A 13347-nucleotide genomic window follows, 5' to 3' on the forward strand; every position below is an offset into this window, starting at 1 on the left:
TATTAAAATCAAATTATTTGTGATACAAGTGCTTCTTAGAAATTACAGTTCAAACCTATAAGCATTCCTGGTTTGGTGTGAAATTCATGCTACCTCCAAGACACCACCTTCATTCCAGCGAGAGGGGAATTTATGTTAAATATAAATGTTAAAAACATACCAAAAACAAGGTCACTTAAAATCAGCTTTTATTAATCTATTTGGTAATTGTTTGCAATGGCACACATTACAATCAATATGGTTTGGTTGCCATATTCACTAACAATCTTGGCAATCCTTTGGTCTGCATTGCGGTTTTCTTCGTTTTCAATGGAGGTCTATGTCCTGATAAGAGTTTTTCATAAAATACATCCCTGCCTCATTGAACTTTGTGCAGGCCATCTATAAATTTCCAAATGGTTGGGTGACACATCCCCAACTCAGCTCTAAGCCTCGGATGAGCTGCTTCCGTGTGGCCAGGGCCACTACTATTTTTGCCCTCACAGCAAATTCAGGATCTGTATTGTATTCATGTGCTGTTATATCTCTAACCAAATGCTTCTTCATATTTTGTGCTAGATGAAAAAGGAACCCTTTCACAGTTACTTCTGGAAAGCATTCTCTAATGGCATTAACGGCTGCCAGTTCAAAGTCACAATGAATGTTTTGGAGCTGATTGTCAAGTATCAGGTTTTTAACAAATTCAAAAAGCCTTTCATATGTAGTAATCTGTTTGTTTGGCTAAAATGACATACACCTGTGAAAATAATTTTGGAGCTATGGCAAAAGTCCCATGTTCAGCCAAGTCCTTCTTCCAAATACTAGGATCCTCCTTGACCACTCTCCAAAATCACCTAGTAGGAATGGTTCTTGTAATCCAGGAGTTGGTGAATATGTCTTGTACTCCTCAGGTAAAATGAGGTCATTAAGGCTTACTGGGTCTGCTGATGCTGCCTGAATTTTGTTTCTTTTTCATCTGATTGTTTTTCGCAATGCTTCCGTTCCTGGCATTGCAGGGGCTCACATTGGCATGAATGGATTACATCGGAAGTGCCCTCCATTGTCTCCTCTGCCCGTTGTTTCATGCCACTCAATAAATGTGCAACAGCAATGCGTGGAGCAGAGGGAGGGTGAGAATGATCATTGATTCTTTTTATTATTTCTCTAATCCTTGTGTGAATTCTGGTATTGCATCTATCACGCTGCTTGCAGCACCAAAAAGCAAGGCAATCAACCACATTCATCTTATCAAATAGGTTCAGGTACCATTTCTCTTCCTCTCTTGCTTCTTATACTCAAATCCATCTTGAAGGCAGACAGGAGCAGTAACACAACAATGAATGCTTGTCCTTAACAAATGCAACAAACTGTTGGGAGGAAAATGCCTGGGGATGAGATGAGGATTCTTTCAACCAAGATGAGGATTCTTCCAGCCAGGAAACAATACTTTTGAAGAATAAGCAAAGCAGAGCTGCAGGAAATAAGTATTCTAAGAAACCAAGAGGAGTGACATTCAGCAAAGTTTTTTGGATAGCGAGGCTGATGGCCATCCAAATGCGAAGTTATATATATACAGTAATCCCTCATTTTTTGCGGGGGATGCATTCCAAGACCACCTGCAAAAAACGAATTACCGCAAAGTAGAGGAAAGATATTTTTATGTATTTAACAAGTATTTGGACTTTTAAAACCCTTTGAAACATGTACTACATGTAAGAAATTCTTGTAAATGATATATTTTGTCACCTACAGGCCTAGCCTAATACATGTAAATAATTTTTTAAAAATACTTTTAATTTACACATCGTAAGAAAAAAATTGCTTTTGCCCGGTCCTCCGCGTGGAGGGGGAAGAGCCGCGCCTGAACCTGGAGCCCTCTTAGGAGCTGCCGCCTGTTTGCTTCCTCTCGCTTATTCCACCGTGGCTCTCCCCCCGCAGAGGACTCGGCAAAAGTGGCAGCAAGGGGGCTTCGCTGCTTTAAGGCGACAGGGTAACCCAGGGAGAGCCAGGGAGCCTTGTCTGAGGCTGAAGCGCGGGGCCTTGCCACAGCTGGGATTCCCCACCTCGGGACTGCCGGTGCAAGCAAAAGGAGGCAGGGAATTCCGGCGGGGGCGGCAAGCAAATAGGAAATGGGATTCCTCACCTCCTTTTGCTTGCACCGGCAATCCCGAGGCGGGGAATCCCAGTCATTGCAAGGACCTGCGCTTCAGCCTCAGACAAGGCTCCCTGGCTCCCCCTGGGTCGCCCCGTCAACCCTGGGCAGCCCACCTCCTTGGCCTCAGGGCCAGCTGAGAAACAGGGAAACCTTTGATTCTTCTTTATATTTTCCACTCAGTGTGCATATTATTGCGGCGGAGCCGGGGGGGGGCGGGAAACAAAGCCCAAGCGGAGGGCATTCAAGGTGGGGAGCCACTGTATGAAATAGGGCGGGTATTTTGGGCTCGGAGGTTGTTGTACATACTCCTGGTCAGTTGGAGGATGATGAAGAACTTGAGGACTCAGATACAGATAGTGTTTATGAATTAGTGGTGGGCCCGGGGTTACAGGTAGTAGAACAGGTGAGAGGCCAGCCACAGGATTTTGCTATGAGTCCAGAATCTAGCGAGGAAGAATCAGACGTTCACTGGGTCAATCCTAAATTCAGAAGGGTCCAAAAACGTAAGGAACAGGTGTTTGGAAGAAGATATTAAGGGGAGGAATGGGTTAAATACTGGAGTGATGTATTTGGTACGTCATGGGGTCAGTGGGGAAGAAGGGTGGAGTTTCAATGTTGTAGGGGTAAAATGAAAGGTGTTTCCGTTCAGCTCCCAAGCAAGCAAATGTATTCTGTGTTATTTTACAGTCATTTCTGCTGTTTTTGAATCATGCTGTGAGTACATAAATCTTGTTAAATGGAGGAGGCTGGGAGGAATGCATGAGGAATGCAATTAAGAAAGATAACAGGAGGAAGAGTAATGTGCTAGTATGAACTGTATTTTGAATATGGAAGGGAAGAGAATAAAGATGGAGTTTGTTTGTTTATGAAATACTGCATTTAGTAAGAGTTTTTTGTAATAGCTAAAGATCTACCAGAAACCAGAACAGTGGTGTCTATTTTTAGTCCCCCATTGATGGCTGGGATTCCTACGATGTCAATCTTTGATGTCACGGAGACGCCTTCCTGTCCGGGGCCGAAAGGGTGGAGTTGGCAAGGAAATAAAGCCGAGGGTAGATGGAGAGAGCAGCTGGGCTGAGGGCCCCTGGAGGAGGGGGGGGCGGGGGGACGGAGGGGGTTGTGGCCGTCTTATGTGCCAAAGGGATGGCTGGCCAGTTGGCTGGCTCGGCTCACAAGGCCTGCGGGGCTGACGGCCCCAGAAGCCACTTCAGTGCCGCTTTCCCCAGCGAGGAAGCTGAGAACGGGCACTGCAGGGACGGCAGTGGAGGAAGACGTGCAGCAGGTGAGAAGAGGGGGGATGACCGTCGCCCACCAGCCTTCCTTCCCTGCGTGGTCTCCCTCTCTCTCACACACACACACCTACACACAAACACACACTCTCTCTCTCTCTCTCTCACACACACACACACACACTCTTTCACACACATTTACACAACAGTCTCTCAAAAACATACACATTCTCTCTCTCTCACACACACACACCTTTGAAAGCCACCAGCTGGAACCCCCAGTCTGTGGGAAATCCACGCCTCCCCTATTTCTATGGCTTCCACATATATAAAAGAATAATCATGGAAGCCATAGAAATAGAAAAACATCCCCTCAGTATAAATAAACGTGATGACATGTCCCACCTACCAGAAATTTGGAAACCAGCCCTAAACAAAAAAAAACATATCATAATCATCACCATGTCAATCCTTCAACTAAATGTGATTCTACCAACCAATCAAATCATTAAAACACAGCCACCCAATCTATTTGCTACATTCAAACTAAATCTCCACCCCCACCACTATTTATAGGGAACAAATGGCAGTTGCAAACAAACTATATTTACAGCAGCACGAAGCTTACAACTTCAGCCTGATGATGGTGAATGTGATTTCACCGAAACGTCGCATAGACATTCAAAATATTACACGGGGCAAAACCCGAACTCAGAACAATCTACATACAGGGATTGGATACTGTAGCCTAGAGGATAATTCTCTGCCTTACAAGGCAAAGGTTGCAGGTTCAAGTCCCAGTGGGTATGGCTAGCTGATGAGGCCAAAATAAGGTCGAAATAGATCTATCCTAGTCTCCCTTAATTTTCAAATTCAGCAAAAAAAACATGTGACATATATATATGTGTATGTGTGTGTGTGTGTGTGTGTGTGTGTGTTTTCGTAGATTTTCACGGGTACAGGTATGACGGTCTTGGTATATTCGGGTTTCTTCCCATGTAGGATTTGAAATTTCTGGCGACGTTTCGACGAGGTCCCACTCGTCATCTTCAGGCTGGTGTTTCTGTCCTTGTTCTAGGGCAACCTCTAGGACTCTCCCATGTGGGGTGCCTCGGGGGTCGGTCCTCTCCCCCCTGCTATTTAATATCTACATGAAACCGCTGGGTGAGATCATCCAAGAGCATGGGGTGAGGTATCATCAATATGCCGATGATACCCAGTTATACATCTCCACCCCATGTCCAGTCAACAAAGCAGTGGAAGTGATGTGCCGGTGCCTGGAGGCTGTTGAGGCCTGGATGGGTGTCAACAAACTCAAACTCAACCCAGACAAGACGGAGTGGCTGTGGGTCTTGCCTCCCAAGGACAATTCCATCTGTCCGTCCATTACCCTGGGGGGAACTATTGACCCCCTCAGAGAAGGTTCGCAACTTGGGCGTCCTCCTCGACCCACAACTGACATTGGAACATCATCTTTCGGCTGTGGCAAGGAGGGCGTTTGCCCAGGTCCGCCTGGTGCACCAGTTGCGGCCCTATTTGGACAGAGAGTCACTGCTCACAGTCGCTCATGCCCTCATCACCTCGAGGTTCGATTACTGCAACGCTCTCTACATGGGGCTACCTCTGAAAAGTGTTTGGAAACTTCAGATCATGCAGAACGCGACCGCGAAAGCCATCGTGTGGCTTCCTAGATTCGCCCACGTTTCTGCAACACTCCGTGGCCTGCATTGGCTGTCAATCAGTTTCCGGTCACAATTCAAAGTGTTGGTTATGACCTTTAAAGCCCTGCATGGCATTGGACCAGAGTACCTCCGGAACCGCCTGCTACCACACGAATCCCAGCGACCGATAAAGTCCCACAGAATTGGCCTTCTCCGGGTCCCGTCGACCAAACAATGTCGTTTGGCAGGCCCCAGGGGAAGAGACTTCTCTGTGGCGGCCCCGGCCCTATGGAATCAACTCCCCCCGGAGATTAGAACTGCCCCCACACTCCTTGTCTTTTGTAAATTACTCAAGACCCATCTATACCACTAGGCATGGGAGAGTTGAGACACCTTTCCCCCAGGCTTTTTTATATTTATGTTTGGGTATGTATATGTTGTTTACTTTTGAAATATGATAGGGTTTTATGTGCTTTTTAATATTAGATTTGTTTTCGCTGGAATATTGTTTTTTATTATTGTTGTGAGTCTTCGGAGAGGGGCGGCATACAAATCTAATAAATTGAATTGAATTGTATATTTGCTGCACATTTTTGATTATTTTGGTCTCTGGCCTATGACTGTAATAAAATTAAATTGGACTGAATTACGACCTAGTGAAGGGGTGGGCATGGCCAGTATAGGATGCACCCTTTCCCAGTCTGCTCATGGCTGGTGGGCCCCTCAACCGTAGCCTAAGGATCAGTTGATCCAGTGACAGCTGGGAGGTGCTTGGAGATGTTTCCAGTGCACTCTTGCTAGCCACAGTCCTGCCCATGGCACCAGGCAAACTTGCAGCCGAGGGCCCCTCTGTTCCATAGCTCACCTTGTGGCTATGGAGCAGGCAACAATGATGGTTTGTGCTCTGCCAGGCCTGGAACTCGGGTGTTACTTAGGCTGCTGCTATAATGAGGCAGAAACCCATACAGCCCATTGGAATTGGCTCCCCTACCTCTATTTGGCTGCTGCTGCTTGAGAAAAGGACAGGTAATTATGGGAAGCCTGTGCTTATGAAAGAAGCAAAGCCCAACCTTTCTCTTTCAAACAATTAAATGTCTGTGTGTATGAGAGAGGGAGAGAGAGAGGAGAGAAAGAGAAATTATGGAGGAGAGTTAACAAGAATTGCAGGCAATGCTATTTGAAAGGATTTCCTCTCTGCCATTTCTCTGTCTCTCACCCACACACATACACACACACACAGAGGGGTGCCCCCCCTGGAATAGGGGACTGACACTCCAGTAGCAGAAATGGAGCTTTGTACGCAGCTTTATCACCACTGTCCGTGCAGGTATCATGCATATACACAACTGGGGGGATTCCGGTGAAAATCACTATTTTTTGGCTTTTCACCAAAATCTCACTGTGTGAAGGACGTTTGCATGAGATTTTGGTTGCTGCACATGGGCAGCAGCCGAATCTCACCACGGCGCCTAGAGCAGCAGAGCCCCAGCCAGCAGCAACAGCGGCAGACCCAAGCCCCAACCGTGTGACCTTCTCTCTCCTCCCGCACTGCAAGCATCTGTCAGTGCAGCGATGATGCCCTGAGCAAGCCACGACCTCTGGAAGCACAGTGCCTGGCCCGACAGTGCCCTGCTCTCCACCGAGCCATCGCAATGAATGGACTCTCGGAGAGTGCAGGCAGCAAACAGAGCCCCTCTGCCGAACGAGAATCTCCCTCCTCCCCCCGACTTCTACACAAGTAAGAGACTCTCTATTGAGTAGGGGGAGAATGGACCAAGGGGGATGACCAGATGCAAAGTTAGTAAAGGGAACGAGGGAAGGGGCGACAGTCAGAGATGAGTGCAAAGAAGTTGGTGAGGAGGGAGGATCATGCTCGGTGAATGAGTTCTATCTACTCCCCTTGCCCTCTCAATACATCCGGGCCTGACGAGAGAGGCATGCTGTCGGGCTTGTCAGGCCTCCAATGCTGTGCTCCCGAAGGCCACAACTTGGTTGGGACGTCATTGCCCCACCGAGAGATGGCTGCAGGAGAGCACAGAGCAGGCCGTGCAGTCGCAGCAGATACCTTGCAGGAACTGAAAGGAACGGTGGCCAGAACAATCAGCTAGGAAGTGGGGGCGGCCGGAGGTCTCTTACCTGTTTGGGAGGGGAAGGCTCTTCTGCTCAGCTCTTCTGTGGGGTCCTCCAAGCAGCAGCAGCATCCATTTTCCGGCCATTTTTGGCATTTTTTTGCTTCCACACATGCACAGAAGCAAAAAAAATGCCAAAAATAGGTGAAATCACACACACGTATCCTCTCATGAGAGTCAGCTTCTGTGCATATGTACAAGCTGGGAGCATGTATGTGAACTTTCTGCACATTCCAGTAGCACCAATTAATTGCCGCTCTTCACTGCACATGCACACACATACACACACTGTCAGGCCGAAGCCATCATTTGGAGTTAGAGACTTTGGCCTGCCACAGTAGAATAGTATTATGGGAACTTGGAGGGGTAGTTGCATGAGAGGGAAAGTTACTAGCCACAACAAATTCCTTTCTTAGGTCATCTTTCGTTCTGCACCAGCGGTTGTAAAGAGGTCAGGGAAATCCCTGCATTTGGACTGGTTCTCATGATGAACTTGTGGGTGTGGGGATGGGGGATGAACCTTAACTTGGGTGGGGTACTGGAAGGAATAATAATTAATAATAATGTATTAGATTTGTATGCCGCCCCTCTCTGAGGACATTTATCCCGATACTCACTTTATTTTTCAGGGACCTGAGCCCCCAATCCCTCCGTTCCCAGCCAGGGGCAGAGAGTAAACTCAGGAGAAATGGAAGAGAAAAGGGTAACCAAAAAATCTGCTGCAGAAGGGGTTGGAATTCTCAACCCCACCCCCATAGAGGAATCAGCAAAACTTGAAATGGGGAGGCGGCAAAAACACCCTGCTTATAAGACTACTCCCCTTCAGGATCTGTCTCTCCTCAGAGCTGTGGGTGGCCAGGAGTATCTGGCCAGACAAAGTGAGACCCAAATGGGAGCAACTCCACTCTGATTGGAGATCTCTAAGAAGCCAAGTTGTTGACCGGTTGGAAGCTGGGAACGCCCAATCTGTGTCCAGGAGCCAGTCATTGGCATATCTTCCTGACTATTTTGGATGCCTAATTGTAAGTGGAACAGTCCCTAAACAAGGCTCCAAGGCCCATGAATGGGCATTGAAGGCCCCTGGGGATCTTTATATTGGGTTAACGAAGGGGTCCCTGCGAAATGAAGCATCTCCATCATTCTATACAGCTGTAAGTGAAGTCCCTAAATGTCCTTCAGCTGAATTGAAGGCCACCTGGGTGACCATTACACTTTATCTTGAAACTAATAACCTACTTTCCAACAAACAATTCGGTTTCAGGGGGAAATTATCCTGCAATCTGCAACTCTTACACTGTAAAAACATATGGACTATCCAACTTGATCAGGGTAGATCAATAGATGCAATCTATATAGACTTTTGCAAAGCCTTTGATTCAGTAGTTCATGACAAACCTCTTCTGAAACAAAAATCCTATGGCATCTCTGGACCTCTGCATGATTGGATTTCAGTGTTCCTGTCCAACAGACAACAAGTGGTCAAAATAGGTAATGCCATATCTAATCCTGCTCCAGTTAACAGTGGTGTCCCACAAGGCAGTATTTTAGGACCTACAGTACTCTCTTTATACTCTACATAAACGATCTCTGTGACAATATGACAAGCAATTGTGTTCTTTTTGCTGATGATGTTAAACTATTTAATACCACTTGCAATACTTCTACCCTTCAAAACGACCTTGACCATGTAGCTGAATGGTCTAACAACTGGCAACTTCAAATCTCTACCAACAAATGCTCCGTCTACACATTGGTAAAAAGAATCCGAATACTAAATACATACTTGGTAAAACTGAACTAACAGAGGACTCTCAGTCAAAGACCTTGGAGTACTCATTTCCAATTACCTAAGTGCTAGAGCCCACTGTAACAGCATTGCCAAAAAAGCATTAAGAATTGTAAACCTAATCTTACATAGCTTCTTCTCTAGAAACACTGATTTATTAACCAGAGCGTACAAAACATTTGTCAGATTTATTCTAGAATATAGCTCACTTGTGTGGAATCCACACTGCATATCAGATATTAATACAATCGAAGGAGTCCAGAAATACTTCACAAGAAGAGTCCTTCACTCCTCCTCACGTAACAAATTTCCCTACTCCTCCAGACTTCAAATACTAAATCTAGGAAATTTATAACTACGTCGTCTCTGAACTTATTTAACTGTTGTTGTTCATAAAATCATACATCATAATGTACTCCCTGTCAGTGACTACTTCACCTTTAACAACAACAACACAGGAGCACATAATAGATACAAACTTGACTGCAGAATTACGAAATACGATTTCAGAAATAGAGTGGTCACCACCTGGAACTCATTACCTGACTCTGTTGTTGCTTCCCCCAACCCCAAAATCTTCTACCTTACATTATCTACAATTGACCTCTCCCCTTTTCTAAGAGGTCTGTAAGGGGCCTGCATAAGTGCACTTATGTGCCTAATGTCCCTGTCCTACTGTCTTATTATCCTTTCTATTACTACGTTCTATTTATGTTATGTTATGTTAATATGTACTATAATACTATACTTGTTTGACAAATAAATAAATAAAATAAAAAGTTGAAGACTATGTAAGGAGTTGTGCCACCTATGCCACTAAGAAACATAGACCCGGTAAACCTCCTTGGTTGCTCCAGCATGTCACCAACCCCAATAGACCCTGAGAAGAAATAGTGAAGGATTTCATCATAAAACTCGAGAGCAAGAGTAACTTATTTGGGCTCTCATTGATTTATTCTCAAAACAAGCTCATTTCATCGCTTGTTCGAGGCTACCCACTGCCATATAAATATATTTATATTTACAGCAGCACGAAGCTTATAACTTCAGCCTGATGATGGTGAATGTGATTTCACCGAAACGTCGCATAGACACTCAAAATATTACACAGGGCAAAACCCGAACTCAGAACAATCTACATACATACATACATACATACATACATACATACATACATACATACATACATATATGATCACTTGAAAAGGACAGGCTGGGCTTTTCTTCTATCAGAAGCATGCATTTGCCATAATCTTCCATAATTGCCTGTTCATTTCTCAAGCAGCAGCAGCAGTTGAGTAGGAGAGGGGGGGAATGCTTCCGATGGGCTGCATAGCTTTCTCTCTCATTGTAGGAACAGCCTAAGCAACACCCAAGGTCCAAGACTGGCTGAGCACAAACCATGGTCGCCACCTGCTCCATATCCACAACGTGAACTACAGAACACACGGGCCCTCAGCTGCAAGATTGCCTGGGTCCGTGGGCAGAGCTGGGCCTAGCAAGAGTGCACTGGAAACATTTTCAAGCATCCAGAGAGATAGAACATCCAGCCCTTGCTGGATCAGCTGATCTGTGGACTGTTATTGAGGGACCCAGCAGCCATGAGGTGACTGCACTCGCTGCCTTCTGCACCTCAAAAAATAATAAGACCTCCCTGAAAATAAGCTAGATTGCTTGTTTTTAAACCAAAAAGAAAAATAAGATGCAGTCTTATTTGGGGGGAAGCATGGTATTTTCCTCTTATAGTTCACACAATATTTGCCCTATCTATGTGATGACAATATATACTTAAATGCATAATATGGAGCCATGGGGCTACCATGAAATATATTTGCATTGGTAATCCCCCATCTAAGATCTCTTATTAATAGTTAAATAGGCCTGGATAAACTCAGGGAATAAACCAAACAATCAAGCCACACAATTTTGTCTTTAGGGTCTTTTGAACTGGTATCGGAAACAAAATCACACTGTAAAATTTTAAAATATTGTTTATACTGGCATTCTTATGATTATGTCTTGCATAGTCTAATCTTGTTTAAAGTGTAAACCCCCGTGAGTAATCCAAATTAATTTTTTAAAAAATGTTTTATTTTGCTTCTTTGCTCACCTATCCTGATGCTGACTCCATTTACAATTTATATTACTAGATTAGATTAGGAAAGCACATACTGGGAAGTTCTGATGGTACTATGATCCTAAATCCTTAATCTAACTTTTCAAATCACTTAGTCAAGGAATGCTTCTAAGGTCATTCTAGGTACCAAATATATTCTTAGTAGGATAAATAAGTAGAACCAGTCTGATAAATCCAATTGCTATTTTCTCATGTAGTAATTGCTATTAGATTATGATGGGAGCCTTCTCTATCAAGTAAAATGAGTACATTTACAACCTCACGCCCATTCTGCATTCTGAAGCTCCTTTAAAGACTTCTCCCCAAAGCCAAATTTGCTTTTTGAATATAGCGTATGCACTACTGTACCTCAATCCACCCATTCTATTGTGACCTAAATTCATCATTTATATGGTAAAAACTACATCCTTTTGTTTTAAATAGTTTGTGTCTCCGCATTATCATGTGTTACAGGAAAAAGTATAGGGTATCTTATTAGAAAAGCTAGCTGTAGACACTGGTTTTACACTGTGAAAATCCAGTACTAAACTAAATAGATGCTAGATTTGACATAGTAGTATTTTAATATATTCTTATGTAGAAGCACTGGCATGTTCAGCTCTAACATATATTGTGCTGATCTCACTGAGGTGACAGGAAATGTAGCCCTACATTTTAAAAAATACCAAGTTAAGAAAGGCGACATATTATGGAAGATAAGATTTTAAAAACACTACCAATGACTGTTTCTAGAACATTGTGAAAGATAACCAGTTAGTTTTTTTAAGCCATAATTGACAAGTTTATTTGGAGCCTGAACATTTATTTTCCATATTATAGATAGAGACATCACCAAAACTGATATATCTTGTATACTTTGCATTAGGCCCAAAAAAGCATTAACTGAAAATTTGCAGAGCCCCAAAGAATCATAAAAACTTTACAGATGTAATATCAAATAATAAAAGACTTTTCAGCAATGACATTTATCACTGAGGAAGCATCACATCTAGCTGCTAAGGTGGCGGAAATTGTCTTGCACTACCAATATACATTTCTATAGCAAGTAATGACATTCTGCCTTAACCATTTCTTCAGCACATACTTTTTTTACTCCTTAATTTTCCTGCTAATTCTCTTACTGTCTTCCATTATAGGAACGTCAAAAGCTATCCTTCTTATATGTTTTCAAGAGTAATTCAATACTAGAGACTAGCAAAACACAAGCATCAATTAACATTTCCCTCCTTTAAATTCTTTTAAATTTCCTCAATTGCAAAGAATTGAACTCCGTTCTTCCACATTCCTCCCCCCACCCCTACGTTTCCCAAATGCTTCGGATTCAACTAGGAAAAGATAGAATCCTTGCATCAGCGGAAACTCCGAGCTTCGTTAATAACCAATACTAATCTCAGATTTAATTTAAAAAAAAAAAAGAGCGCGCGCGGAGAATGAGATTTCACACCTGTGTGAAGAAAAACCTAATGCAAAGCACGAGCACCGCACGCAGACACTTAGGTGGATCCATACCCATTTTCCATTCCTTCCTAACGGTGAAATTTTACGAGTACCTGAACGACAACCCCCAGACGACCGAAGCCTCTTTCTGCGGGTCCTTTCCGAATGCGCGTGGCGGATCCTCGCTCCCAGTTCCCTACTTCAGGGATTATTTTACTAACTTCCACAGTCCCACCGCCCCATCTTTCCGCACCTGACCCTCGCCCTCCTTCCTTTTTTCTCAATCGACGCTGCTACTTCGCTTCGTTTTAAGGGTAGAGACTCCGCCGAACAGCCCACAGCTCCGTCGACGCCAATGCTGAAAGTTTGCTCCACGCCACCTTCTCGGAAATGAGCAGCAGACTCAGTGCTTCACCGGTTGCTGGAGGAAGAACATTTAAAGAGACTGGGAGGTGCCTCAACTCGCGGAAGAACTGTGGGTGCAACAACAACCCAACCAGCTCGAGAGCCGCGATGCTTCGTCTTCTCTCCGAAAGAAGCCGCTTCCTCGCTACTAAGCTAAAGGCGGGGAGGAGCCAAGAGAGGTTGCTTGCCGGGGGAAACCGCCGCCGCCTCTCGCCCCCGAAGAAAGACTGTTTTTAAAGGCCGGGACACTCCCTTAAGGCATGCCTAATAATTCACGCCCTCAACGCTGATTTCTCGGAGATACTGTCGAGTTTTTTTAAAACTGGCTCTCCGAGCGAGTCTCCGCTGTCCAACTGTGAGGGTCTTGAGGAATTGAATCAGGTTAATAGACTGCTGAATAATTTTAATCCTTGCAGATCGCGTGATGGA

At 44.5% G+C, this 13347-nt stretch overlaps 1 protein-coding gene across 2 annotated transcripts in view; it reads right to left on the reverse strand.

The window, feature by feature from the left end:
* Positions 1–13146, reverse strand: part of RFTN1 (raftlin, lipid raft linker 1) — a 123268-nt gene extending 110122 nt beyond the window's left edge. The window contains exon 1 of one of the 2 annotated variants that reach the window (XM_070726428.1): positions 12767–13146. The gene's annotated coding sequence lies outside the window, so the exon portion shown is untranslated. Of the gene's footprint in view, positions 1–12626 lie in introns of both variants that reach the window. The other variant, XM_070726429.1, reaches the window with a different exon arrangement.
* Between the last annotated feature and the right edge of the window lie 201 nt (positions 13147–13347).

Source organism: Erythrolamprus reginae, chromosome Z (assembly GCF_031021105.1).
Source record: "Erythrolamprus reginae isolate rEryReg1 chromosome Z, rEryReg1.hap1, whole genome shotgun sequence".
In the NCBI taxonomy this organism is placed as follows: Eukaryota; Metazoa; Chordata; class Lepidosauria; order Squamata; family Dipsadidae; genus Erythrolamprus; species Erythrolamprus reginae.